This window comes from Triturus cristatus, chromosome 3_1 (assembly GCF_964204655.1).
Source record: "Triturus cristatus chromosome 3_1, aTriCri1.1, whole genome shotgun sequence".
NCBI lineage: Eukaryota > Metazoa > Chordata > Amphibia > Caudata > Salamandridae > Triturus > Triturus cristatus.
In genome coordinates, this window is record NC_140583.1 from 1,160,146,857 (window position 1) to 1,160,160,217 (window position 13,361).

The window sequence follows — 13,361 nt, forward strand, 5'->3', positions numbered from 1 at the left end:
ACTGGATGGTGTCGCTCGACTTGCAGGATGCGTATTTTCACATTCCCATTCTGAAGTCGCACAGGAAGTATCTCCGGTTTACGGTAGGGTCGCAACATTATCAGTTTGCGGTCCTCCCGTTTGGTCTTACTTCGGCACCACGAGTCTTCACAAAGGTGATGGCGGTGGTGGCAGCCCATCTCAGAAGGTCGGGGATTTCAGTTTTCCCTTATTTAGACGACTGGCTGATCAAGGCGGAGTTGCCAGGGAAGGTGCTGCGCCATCTGCAGGATACAACTCGGCTGTTGTACAAATTGGGTTTTTCGATCAATGTGCCCAAATCTCACCTGGTGCCCTCTCAGCGCAACCTGTTCATAGGTGCAGTACTGGACACTACTGTGTGTCGAGCATTCCCTCCTCCTCAAAGGATTCTCGACATACAGGAAATGATTACTTTATTTTTCAATGGAGCGGTCGTTCCAGTTCTGAAGGTCCTTCGCCTGCTCGGTCTGTTCGCCTCCTGCATCCTGTTGGTCAACCATGCACGCTGGCACATGAGGGCACTCCAGTGGTGCCTCTGCAAGCAGTGGTATCAGCACAGGGGAGATCTCAGGGAGTCTGTGAGGATCTCCAGAGAAGCTGCAGCGGATCTGTCTTGGTGGAGCGTGGAGGGCAATCTGTCCCAAGGAAAGCCCTTTCATCTACCTCCATCGGTGACCACAGTGATAACGGATGCATCCACTCTAGGGTGGGGTTCTCATCTGGGGGATCTGGAGATCAAAGGTCTTTGGTCTCCGGAGGAAAGGTTGCTGCATATCAACCTTCTGGAATTACGGGCGATACGTTTGGCACTCAAGGCCTTCCTCCCTTCCCTTCGCGGTCAGTCTATTCAAGTCCTGACGGACAACACTACCGCGATGTGGTATATAAACAAACAGGGAGGAGTGGGGTCTCTTTGTCTCTGCAGAGAGGCCCTGCGTCTATGGTCCTGGGCTCAGGACCATCAGATTTGTCTGATGGCAAATCATCTGGCCGGGGTTCTGAACGTGCGTGCGGACAATCTCAGTCGGCAGTTCTCCGCCGACCACGAGTGGAGGCTTCATCCGGAGGTAGTTCGTCATGTCTTTCGGATGTGGGGAGCTCCTCGGGTAGACCTGTTCGCCACTCACGAGAATGCTCACTGCCCGTCATTCTGCAGTCTCCAGTATCCGATGCAGGGAGCGTTGGGGGACGCGTTTCAGTTGAGTTGGGGCTCACGACTTCTTTACGTGTTTCCTCCCATACCCTTGATTCCTCGGGTTCTGATGAAGATTCGCCAAGACCGGGCCCAAGTCGTATTGATCGCCCCGGATTGGCCAAGAAGGGTGTGGTATACAGATCTTCTCCACCTCTCCTCGTGCCCTCCGCTCCGTCTCCCTCTCAGGGCAGACCTCCTCTCGCAGTCGGAGGGGCAGGTTCTACACCCCCACCTCCAGAGCTTACACCTTCATGCCTGGAGATTGAACGGGGCAACCTGAATTCTTTTTCACTCCCGCCAGATGTGGTGGACGTTATTTTATCGGCCAGGCGACACTCCACCAAATCCATATACTCCTATAGATGGTCTAAATTTGTTCTCTGGTGTGGAGAGAGGTCGATTGATCCCTTGAAGGCTCGTTTGTCTAACATTCTACAGTTTGCTCTTTCTCTTGCTCGGCAAGGCTTTGCTGTGGCTACAGTTAAAGGATATTTATCGGCTTTGTCGGCTTTCCTATGCCTGCCGGATCAGCCGTCCTTATTTAAATCACCTATTGTGCTTAGGTTTCTCAAGAGCCTCACAAATAAATTTCCTCCTACTCCCTTTATTGTACCTCAATGGGACTTAAACCTTGTACTGACTTATCTTATGGGTTCTCCCTTTGAGCCCTTACATAAGTGTCCCTTGAGACTGTTATCGTTTAAAACGGTTTTCCTCATTGCAATCACCTCGGCAAGGAGGGTAAGTGAGCTTCAAGCTCTTAGTTCAAAACCCCCATTCTTGACTGTGCATGCTGAACGAATGGTGCTCCGGACCAGGGCTGCATTTTTGCCTAAAGAGGTAACTCCCTTCCATCTGGGGCAATCCATTACCCTTCTTTCTTTTTATCCTCCCCCTCACCCTTCCAAGGAGGAGGAGAGGCTTCACCGTTTGGACCCTAAGAGGGCAGTGAGCTTTTACCTGGACAGGACGAAGGACATCAGAATTGATGATCAGCTCTTCGTGGGCTTTGCTGGCTGCAGGAAGGGCCGAGCGGTGCACAAGCGCACCCTTTCCAGGTGGATTGTCTTGTGCATCAAGATTTGTTACTCTTTGGCCGGTAAGGAGCCTCCGGAGGGTTTAAGAGCTCATTCCACTAGAGCAAAGTCTTCCACCTCTGCTTTGTCTAGGGGGGTTCCTGTGGAGGATATTTGTAGGGCGGCAACTTGGGCCTCCCTTGACACCTTTGCAAAACATTATTGCTTAGATACTGAGGTGAGGAGGGACGGGCATTTTGCTCGTTCTGTTCTTCAGGATTTTCTGGTGTAGAAGGTTGGACACCCTCCTCCGGGAGTGGGGACTGCTGTGGAATCTATTCACAAGGTGAGGAATCCACTGGCAGATGTATCCATCAGAAGAACAAGTTACTTACCTTCGGTAACGCTTTTTCTGGTGGATACAGTATCTGCCTGTGGATTCCTCACTGACCCACCCGCCTCCCCGTTGTCCATCCTTCTATACCAGTAATTCTATGGCTGTAATTCTATTGATGGTTTCAAATGTGTTTTTTGCTGTCAAGGGCATTATGTTATTTCTAGTGCTTTGATGTTTATTCTCCACACTGTGTGTGTTGATATGCATATTGTGTACTGTGTATACTGTTTATGTATATATTGCTGTCAGTCCGTCCGTGTGCCTCGAAGGCACGGAAAAAAGGGGCGGAACTGACGTCATCACGCCGATGGGGTCTTCTTATGGAGCCGGTGACGTCAGCGGAGTCGCGAGCGGAGCCGTGTCTCTGTGACGTCGCCTTCGACCACATCGGCGTGGACTGCTACAAAAGTTTCCGAATGTTGCTGGCGCAGGGGATATTCACAAGGTGAGGAATCCACAGGCAGATACTGTATCCACCAGAGAAAGCGTTACCGAAGGTAAGTAACTTGTTCTTCTTGCATCTCGTTTGTCCCCGCCCCTCTGGGTTTCATTTGAAATTTGCAAGACCGACTGTCTTGCAGATCTAGGGATTAGTTTAGCCGGCTCTTTAGGGCCAGTAATCGTCTCTTTAGGGCCAGTAGTCGTCTTGCAGGTTCTAGCTGGACCATCTCCCACGATAAGGCATGAAGGTAGTTCAATTACAGCGGGAGGGCAGTCCTTCAACACTTTATCTCTAGTTTGGCCCACTTTATTGCTAACGGACAATTCTATATTCCCCAGCCTTTCCTCGACCCTCTTTAGCCTCTCAATTATTGGTAATATGAAAGACCTTATAAGATGTTCAATACTTTCCAGAGGGTCAATTAAATGTATTTTCTTAGGGGAACTGTATAGGGGAGTACCTACTTCCGCTAAGTTTGGAACGATATTAGAAACAACCTTTGGGGTTTGTACAAGCTTCGTGGGGATTTTAGGGATAGAAGTGACTGGTTTGATAATCTTGTCTCTTTTCCCAAAGTCGGTATGACTAATCCTAGGTCTGCATCCATCTCCCCCCTTTTTTCTCCTTTTTTTAAGTGGTGGACCGGGAATCGTATACAACAATGAATTTCTAGTCTTCCTTTTAAAGGTCTCTTTGTTTGTCAAGGAAGGAATTGATATTACTTCTGTTCCTGGCAGAGAGTCATACGAACAGGGAATAGTTTTCAAATGTGTAGATTCCGAGGAATTAGATGAGAAAGATAGGGGGGGATAACTCCCGGAGAAGTGCAGGGACGCCATCTAAGGAAATCAAATCATCACTGGGGGGATTTACAACTGACAGAATAACTTGTTGTGATGGATCAGTAGGTGGCCTTTTTTTCAGACACTCAATCGACTGGCGGTGCTCAGCCCTGCGCTCGGCCAGTGTGTCCTCCCTCTCTAGATCCATGGTAACCTTACTAAAGTAATGGTCCAAAGTGCCCTTGGCCAAGCCCCCAAGCTTTATGGAGGACAAATACTCTTGACTCTCGGCCATTAAGTAATAATTATACAAACAGTCACTATGGAAGAGAAGGGAACAAATGACCCCAGGCAAGGAATGACACAACTATAATAGTTCAAATAGGTCCCAGATCAAAGTCACTGGCCCACAACAGGCCTGGCTCCAGGCCAAGGCAATCCACAGGGGATAGTAGGATATATCCTGACAGTCAAATACTAAACACAAGAGCAATCTAGGTTGATCCGGTCTCACAAACTGGAGGGGCAATACAAAAGCACGCGCTGAAACACTTACAGTTCTGTAGTTACACGGCAGATGTCAGAGGGGTTGCCTGGCCCGGCCTTGAACGGACCTTGACGGGCAAGGACGAGCCCACCCTTGCCCCGGGCTTCGCCAGGGCGCTGCCCGCGCGCGTCCCGCGCTGCGGAGGCACCCGGCTGCTTTTGTGGAGCTCCGGCGCGCCCAGATGACGTCAGGCGCTGCGCCGGAGCCAAGGAATGCTGGGCAATGGTGTTCAATGCAGCCGTTCCCCTCACGGAGATGGAAAAAAGACAAGGGAGCAGGATTCCCCCGTATGGAGAGCCGTTCACCTCACGGCAGGTAAGTGAAGTCTCTAGAAATATTGCTCGAGTCTTTGAGCGCGTCCCGCGCTGCGGATGCACCCGGCTGCTTTTGTGGAGCTCCGGCGCGCCCAGATGACGTCAGGCGCTGCACCAGAGCCAAGGAATGCTGGGCAATGGTGTTCAATGCAGCCGTTCCCCTCACGGTGATGGAAAAAAGACCAGGGAGCAGGATTCCCCCGTATGGAGAGCCGTTCACCTCACGGCAGGTAAGTGAAGTCTCTAAAAATATTGCTCGAGTCTTTGAGCGCGTCCCCAAGTAAAAAAGTACCTTATCTCGTCTGATCTCAGAAGTGTAGCATGGTTGGGCCTTGTTGGCACCTGGATGGGAGACTGCCACGGAATACCAGGTGCTGTTTTTCTAGTTTTTTGCTTTAGGTAAATGAGGATGGCTTGTGTGAGAAGTTGGCCTGGTATATGATGTTCACTAGTTAAAGTGACCACCTTGTACCATGCCAAGCAACCCTTATGGTGTGGTTGTAAGTCAACCTTTTCGGACTAGCTGCCCTAGTGGTAGCGTAGGCTAAGCAGTCTTTGAGGCTAAACTCGTTAAAGCGTGTTAAGCAGGCTGTTTTACCAAATGTAACCCCCCTTTATACCAATGAAAGGACACCACACAGATATATATTCAAAATATATATGTATTTATTTCTCAAAGTAACCCCTAGACTCTTTATGAGCACAGGAGCACAAATCGTTAAACAAGACAATGTTATAATACACAGAAGTTGCACTTTATATGGATGGGCCCTGGTGGCCACTCAAACCATATACTAAAATAGTGGTATAAGTACCACGAACAGGAAAGGGAAAAGGCCTAGGGCCTCTAGAATCGCTGGGCCTACAAGGAGCTAACTTTAGTTAGTGACCAGGAGGTCCACGGGTTGCGTGTGCAGTGAGGAAAGTCACACGCGGGCTCCCATAGGTTTTCAATGGGTGCGTAAAAGTTAAAAAGTTACTGCAGAAAGGGTCTTCTGAATGGACTACGATCTCAAGATTCGAAACACAGACACTAGAGAGGCTCGTTTGTCTAACATTCTGCAGTTTGCCCTTTCTCTTGCTCGGCAAGGCTTTGCTGTGGCTACAGTTAAAGGATATTTATCGGCTTTGTCGGCTTTCCTATGCCTGCCGGATCAGCCGTCCTTATTTAAATCACCTATTGTGCTTAGGTTTCTCAAGGGCCTCACAAATAAATTTCCTCCTACTCCCTTTATTGTACCTCAATGGGACTTAAACCTTGTACTGACTTATCTTATGGGTTCTCCCTTTGAGCCCTTACATAAGTGTCCCTTGAGACTGTTATCGTTTAAAACGGTTTTCCTCATTGCAATCACCTCGGCAAGGAGGGTAAGTGAGCTTCAAGCTCTTAGTTCAAAACCCCCATTCTTGACTGTGCATGCTGAACGAATGGTGCTCCGGACCAGGGCTGCATTTTTGCCTAAAGTGGTAACTCCCTTCCATCTGGGGCAATCCATTACCCTTCTTTCTTTTTATCCTCCCCCTCACCCTTCCAAGGAGGAGGAGAGGCTTCACCGTTTGGACCCTAAGAGGGCAGTGAGCTTTTACCTGGACAGGACGAAGGACATCAGAATTGATGATCAGCTCTTCGTGGGCTTTGCTGGCTGCAGGAAGGGCCGAGCGGTGCACAAGCGCACCCTTTCCAGGTGGATTGTCTTGTGCATCTAGATTTGTTACTCTTTGGCCGGTAAGGAGCCTCCGGAGGGTTTAAGAGCTCATTCCACTAGAGCAAAGTCTTCCACCTCTGCCTTGTCTAGGGGGGTTCCTGTGGAGGATATTTGTAGGGCGGCAACTTGGGCCTCCCTTCACACCGTGGCAAAACATTATTGCTTAGATACTGAGGTGAGGAGGGACGGGCATTTTGCTCGTTCTGTTCTTCAGGATTTTCTCGTGTAGAAGGTTGGACACCCTCCTCCGGGAGTGGGGACTGCTGTGGAATCTATTCACAAGGTGAGGAATCCACTGGCAGATGTATCCATCAGAAGAACAAGTTACTTACCTTCGGTAACGCTTTTTCTGGTGGATACAGTATCTGCCTGTGGATTCCTCACTGACCCACCCGCCTCCCCGTTGTCCATCCTTCTATACCAGTAATTCTATGGCTGTAATTCTATTGATGGTTTCAAATGTGTTTTTTGCTGTCAAGGGCATTATGTTATTTCTAGTGCTTTGATGTTTATTCTCCACACTGTGTGTGTTGATATGCATATTGTGTACTGTGTATACTGTTTATGTATATATTGCTGTCAGTCCGTCCGTGTGCCTCGAAGGCACGGAAAAAAGGGGCGGAACTGACGTCATCACGCTGATGGGGTCTTCTTATGGAGCCGGTGACGTCAGCGGAGTCGCGAGCGGAGCCGTGTCTCTGTGACGTCGCCTTCGACCACATCGGCGTGGACTGCTACAAAAGTTTCCGAATGTTGCTGGCACAGGGGATATTCACAAGGTGAGGAATCCACAGGCAGATACTGTATCCACCAGAAAAAGCGTTACCGAAGGTAAGTAACTTGTTCTTCTTGCATCTCGTTTGTCCCCGCCCCTCTGGGTTTCATTTGAAATTTGCAAGACCGACTGTCTTGCAGATCTAGGGATTAGTTTAGCCGGCTCTTTAGGGCCAGTAATCGTCTCTTTAGGGCCAGTAGTCGTCTTGCAGGTTCTAGCTGGACCATCTCCCACGATAAGGCATGAAGGTAGTTCAATTACAGCGGGAGGGCAGTCCTTCAACACTTTATCTCTAGTTTGGCCCACTTTATTGCTAACGGACAATTCTATATTCCCCAGCCTTTCCTCGACCCTCTTTAGCCTCTCAATTATTGGTAATATGAAAGACCTTATAAGATGTTCAATACTTTCCAGAGGGTCAATTAAATGTATTTTCTTAGGGGAACTGTATAGGGGAGTACCTACTTCCGCTAAGTTTGGAACGATATTAGAAACAACCTTTGGGGTTTGTACAAGCTTCGTGGGGATTTTAGGGATAGAAGTGACTGGTTTGATAATCTTGTCTCTTTTCCCAAAGTCGGTATGACTAATCCTAGGTCTGCATCCATCTCCCCCCTTTTTTCTCCTTTTTTTAAGTGGTGGACCGGGAATCTTATACAACAATGAATTTCTAGTCTTCCTTTTAAAGGTCTCTTTGTTTGTCAAGGAAGGAATTTATATTACTTCTGTTCCTGGCAGAGAGTCATACGAACAGGGAATAGTTTTCAAATGTGTAGATTCTGAGGAATTAGATGAGAAAGATAGGGGGGATAACTCCCGGAGAAGTGCAGGGACGCCATCTAAGGAAATCAAATCATCACTGGGGGGATTTACAACTGACAAAATAACTTGTTGTGATGGATCAGTAGGTGGCCTTTTTTTCAGACACTCAATCGACTGGCGGTGCTCAGCCCTGCGCTCGGCCAGTGTGTCCTCCCTCTCTAGATCCATGGTAACCTTACTAAAGTAATGGTCCAAAGTGCCCTTGGCCAAGCCCCCAAGCTTTATGGAGGACAAATACTCTTGACTCTCGGCCATTAAGTAATAATTATACAAACAGTCACTATGGAAGAGAAGGGAACAAATGACCCCAGGCAAGGAATGACACAACTATAATAGTTCAAATAGGTCCCAGATCAAAGTCACTGGCCCACAACAGGCCTGGCTCCAGGCCAAGGCAATCCACAGGGGATAGTAGGATATATCCTGACAGTCAAATACTAAACACAAGAGCAATCTAGGTTGATCCGGTCTCACAAACTGGAGGGGCAATACAAAAGCACGCGCTGAAACACTTACAGTTCTGTAGTTACACGGCAGATGTCAGAGGGGTTGCCTGGCCCGGCCTTGAACGGACCTTGACGGGCAAGGACGAGCCCACCCTTGGCCCGGGCTTCGCCCGGGCGCTGCCCGCGCGCGTCCCGCGCTGCGGAGGCACCTGGCTGCTTTTGTGGAGCTCCGGCGCGCCCAGATGACGTCAGGCGCTGCGCCGGAGCCAAGGAATGCTGGGCAATGGTGTTCAATGCAGCCGTTCCCCTCACGGCGATGGAAAAAAGACCAGGGAGCAGGATTCCCCCGTATGGAGAGCCGTTCACCTCACGGCAGGTAAGTGAAGTCTCTAGAAATATTGCTCGAGTCTTTGAGCGCGTCCCGCGCTGCAGATGCACCCGGCTGCTTTTGTGGAGCTCCGGCGCGCCCAGATGACGTCAGGCGCTGCACCAGAGCCAAGGAATGCTGGGCAATGGTGTTCAATGCAGCCGTTCCCCTCACGGTGATGGAAAAAAGACCAGGGAGCAGGATTCCCCCGTATGGAGAGCCGTTCACCTCACGGCAGGTAAGTGAAGTCTCTAAAAATATTGCTCGAGTCTTTGAGCGCGTCCCCAAGTAAAAAAGTACCTTATCTCGTCTGATCTCAGAAGTGTAGCATGGTTGGGCCTTGTTGGCACCTGGATGGGAGACTGCCACGGAATACCAGGTGCTGTTTTTCTATTTTTTTGCTTTAGGTAAATGAGGATGGCTTGTGTGAGAAGTTGGCCTGGTATATGATGTTCACTAGTTAAAGTGACCACCTTGTACCATGCCAAGCAACCCTTATGGTGTGGTTGTAAGTCAACCTTTTCGGACTAGCTGCCCTAGTGGTAGCGTAGGCTAAGCAGTCTTTGAGGCTAAACTCGTTAAAGCGTGTTAAGCAGGCTGTTTTACCAAATGTAACCCCCCTTTATACCAATGAAAGGACACCACACAGATATATATTCAAAATATATATGTATTTATTTCTCAAAGTAACCCCTAGACTCTTTATGAGCACAGGAGCACAAATCGTTAAACAAGACAATGTTATAATACACAGAAGTTGCACTTTATATGGATGGGCCCTGGTGGCCACTCAAACCATATACTAAAATAGTGGTATAAGTACCACGAACAGGAAAGGGAAAAGGCCTAGGGCCTCTAGAATCGCTGGGCCTACAAGGAGCTAACTTTAGTTAGTGACCAGGAGGTCCACGGGTTGCGTGTGCAGTGAGGAAAGTCACACGCGGGCTCCCATAGGTTTTCAATGGGTGCGTAAAAGTTAAAAAGTTACTGCAGAAAGGGTCTTCTGAATGGACTACGATCTCAAGATTCGAAACACAGACACTAGAGAGGCTCGTTTGTCTAACATTCTGCAGTTTGCCCTTTCTCTTGCTCGGCAAGGCTTTGCTGTGGCTACAGTTAAAGGATATTTATCGGCTTTGTCGGCTTTCCTATGCCTGCCGGATCAGCCGTCCTTATTTAAATCACCTATTGTGCTTAGGTTTCTCAAGGGCCTCACAAATAAATTTCCTCCTACTCCCTTTATTGTACCTCAATGGGACTTAAACCTTGTACTGACTTATCTTATGGGTTCTCCCTTTGAGCCCTTACATAAGTGTCCCTTGAGACTGTTATCGTTTAAAATGGTTTTCCTCATTGCAATCACCTCGGCAAGGAGGGTAAGTGAGCTTCAAGCTCTTAGTTCAAAACCCCCATTCTTGACTGTGCATGCTGAACGAATGGTGCTCCGGACCAGGGCTGCATTTTTGCCTAAAGTGGTAACTCCCTTCCATCTGGGGCAATCCATTACCCTTCTTTCTTTTTATCCTCCCCCTCACCCTTCCAAGGAGGAGGAGAGGCTTCACCGTTTGGACCCTAAGAGGGCAGTGAGCTTTTACCTGGACAGGACGAAGGACATCAGAATTGATGATCAGCTCTTCGTGGGCTTTGCTGGCTGCAGGAAGGGCCGAGCGGTGCACAAGCGCACCCTTTCCAGGTGGATTGTCTTGTGCATCTAGATTTGTTACTCTTTGGCCGGTAAGGAGCCTCCGGAGGGTTTAAGAGCTCATTCCACTAGAGCAAAGTCTTCCACCTCTGCCTTGTCTAGGGGGGTTCCTGTGGAGGATATTTGTAGGGCGGCAACTTGGGCCTCCCTTCACACCTTTGCAAAACATTATTGCTTAGATACTGAGGTGAGGAGGGACGGGCATTTTGCTCGTTCTGTTCTTCAGGATTTTCTGGTGTAGAAGGTTGGACACCCTCCTCCGGGAGTGGGGACTGCTGTGGAATCTATTCACAAGGTGAGGAATCCACTGGCAGATGTATCCATCAGAAGAACAAGTTACTTACCTTCGGTAACGCTTTTTCTGGTGGATACAGTATCTGCCTGTGGATTCCTCACTGACCCACCCGCCTCCCCGTTGTCCATCCTTCTATACCAGTAATTCTATGGCTGTAATTCTATTGATGGTTTCAAATGTGTTTTTTGCTGTCAAGGGCATTATGTTATTTCTAGTGCTTTGATGTTTATTCTCCACACTGTGTGTGTTGATATGCATATTGTGTACTGTGTATACTGTTTATGTATATATTGCTGTCAGTCCGTCCGTGTGCCTCGAAGGCACGGAAAAAAGGGGCGGAACTGACGTCATCACGCTGATGGGGTCTTCTTATGGAGCCGGTGACGTCAGCGGAGTCGCGAGCGGAGCCGTGTCTCTGTGACGTCGCCTTCGACCACATCGGCGTGGACTGCTACAAAAGTTTCCGAATGTTGCTGGCACAGGGGATATTCACAAGGTGAGGAATCCACAGGCAGATACTGTATCCACCAGAAAAAGCGTTACCGAAGGTAAGTAACTTGTTCTTCTTGCATCTCGTTTGTCCCCGCCCCTCTGGGTTTCATTTGAAATTTGCAAGACCGACTGTCTTGCAGATCTAGGGATTAGTTTAGCCGGCTCTTTAGGGCCAGTAATCGTCTCTTTAGGGCCAGTAGTCGTCTTGCAGGTTCTAGCTGGACCATCTCCCACGATAAGGCATGAAGGTAGTTCAATTACAGCGGGAGGGCAGTCCTTCAACACTTTATCTCTAGTTTGGCCCACTTTATTGCTAACGGACAATTCTATATTCCCCAGCCTTTCCTCGACCCTCTTTAGCCTCTCAATTATTGGTAATATGAAAGACCTTATAAGATGTTCAATACTTTCCAGAGGGTCAATTAAATGTATTTTCTTAGGGGAACTGTATAGGGGAGTACCTACTTCCGCTAAGTTTGGAACGATATTAGAAACAACCTTTGGGGTTTGTACAAGCTTCGTGGGGATTTTAGGGATAGAAGTGACTGGTTTGATAATCTTGTCTCTTTTCCCAAAGTCGGTATGACTAATCCTAGGTCTGCATCCATCTCCCCCTTTTTTCTCCTTTTTTTAAGTGGTGGACCGGGAATCTTATACAACAATGAATTTCTAGTCTTCCTTTTAAAGGTCTCTTTGTTTGTCAAGGAAGGAATTTATATTACTTCTGTTCCTGGCAGAGAGTCATACGAACAGGGAATAGTTTTCAAATGTGTAGATTCTGAGGAATTAGATGAGAAAGATAGGGGGGATAACTCCCGGAGAAGTGCAGAGACGCCATCTAAGGAAATCAAATCATCACTGGGGGGATTTACAACTGACAAAATAACTTGTTGTGATGGATCAGTAGGTGGCCTTTTTTTCAGACACTCAATCGACTGGCGGTGCTCAGCCCTGCGCTTGGCCAGTGTGTCCTCCCTCTCTAGATCCATGGTAACCTTACTAAAGTAATGGTCCAAAGTGCCCTTGGCCAAGCCCCCAAGCTTTATGGAGGACAAATACTCTTGACTCTCGGCCATTAAGTAATAATTATACAAACAGTCACTATGGAAGAGAAGGGAACAAATGACCCCAGGCAAGGAATGACACAACTATAATAGTTCAAATAGGTCCCAGATCAAAGTCACTGGCCCACAACAGGCCTGGCTCCAGGCCAAGGCAATCCACAGGGGATAGTAGGATATATCCTGACAGTCAAATACTAAACACAAGAGCAATCTAGGTTGATCCGGTCTCACAAACTGGAGGGGCAATACAAAAGCACGCGCTGAAACACTTACAGTTCTGTAGTTACACGGCAGATGTCAGAGGGGTTGCCTGGCCCGGCCTTGAACGGACCTTGACGGGCAAGGACGGGCCCGCCCTTGGCCCGGGCTTCGCCCGGGCGCTGCCCGCGCGCGTCCCGCGCTGCGGAGGCACCCGGCTGCTTTTGTGGAGCTCCGGCGCGCCCAGATGACGTCAGGCGCTGCGCCGGAGCCAAGGAATGCTGGGCAATGGTGTTCAATGCAGCCGTTCCCCTCACGGCGATGGAAAAAAGACCAGGGAGCAGGATTCCCCCGTATGGAGAGCCGTTCACCTCACGGCAGGTAAGTGAAGTCTCTAGAAATATTGCTCGAGTCTTTGAGCGCGTCCCGCGCTGCGGATGCACCCGGCTGCTTTTGTGGAGCTCCGGCGCGCCCAGATGACGTCAGGCGCTGCGCCGGAGCCAAGGAATGCTGGGCAATGGTGTTCAATGCAGCCGTTCCCCTCACGGCGATGGAAAAAAGACCAGGGAGCAGGATTCCCCCGTATGGAGAGCCGTTCACCTCACAGCAGGTAAGTGAAGTCTCTAAAAATATTGCTCGAGTCTTTGAGCGCGTCCCCAAGTAAAAAAGTACCTTATCTCGTCTGATCTCAGAAGTGTAGCATGGTTGGGCCTTGTTGGCACCTGGATGGGAGACTGCCACGGAATACCAGGTGCTGTTTTTCTAGTTTTTTGCTTTAGG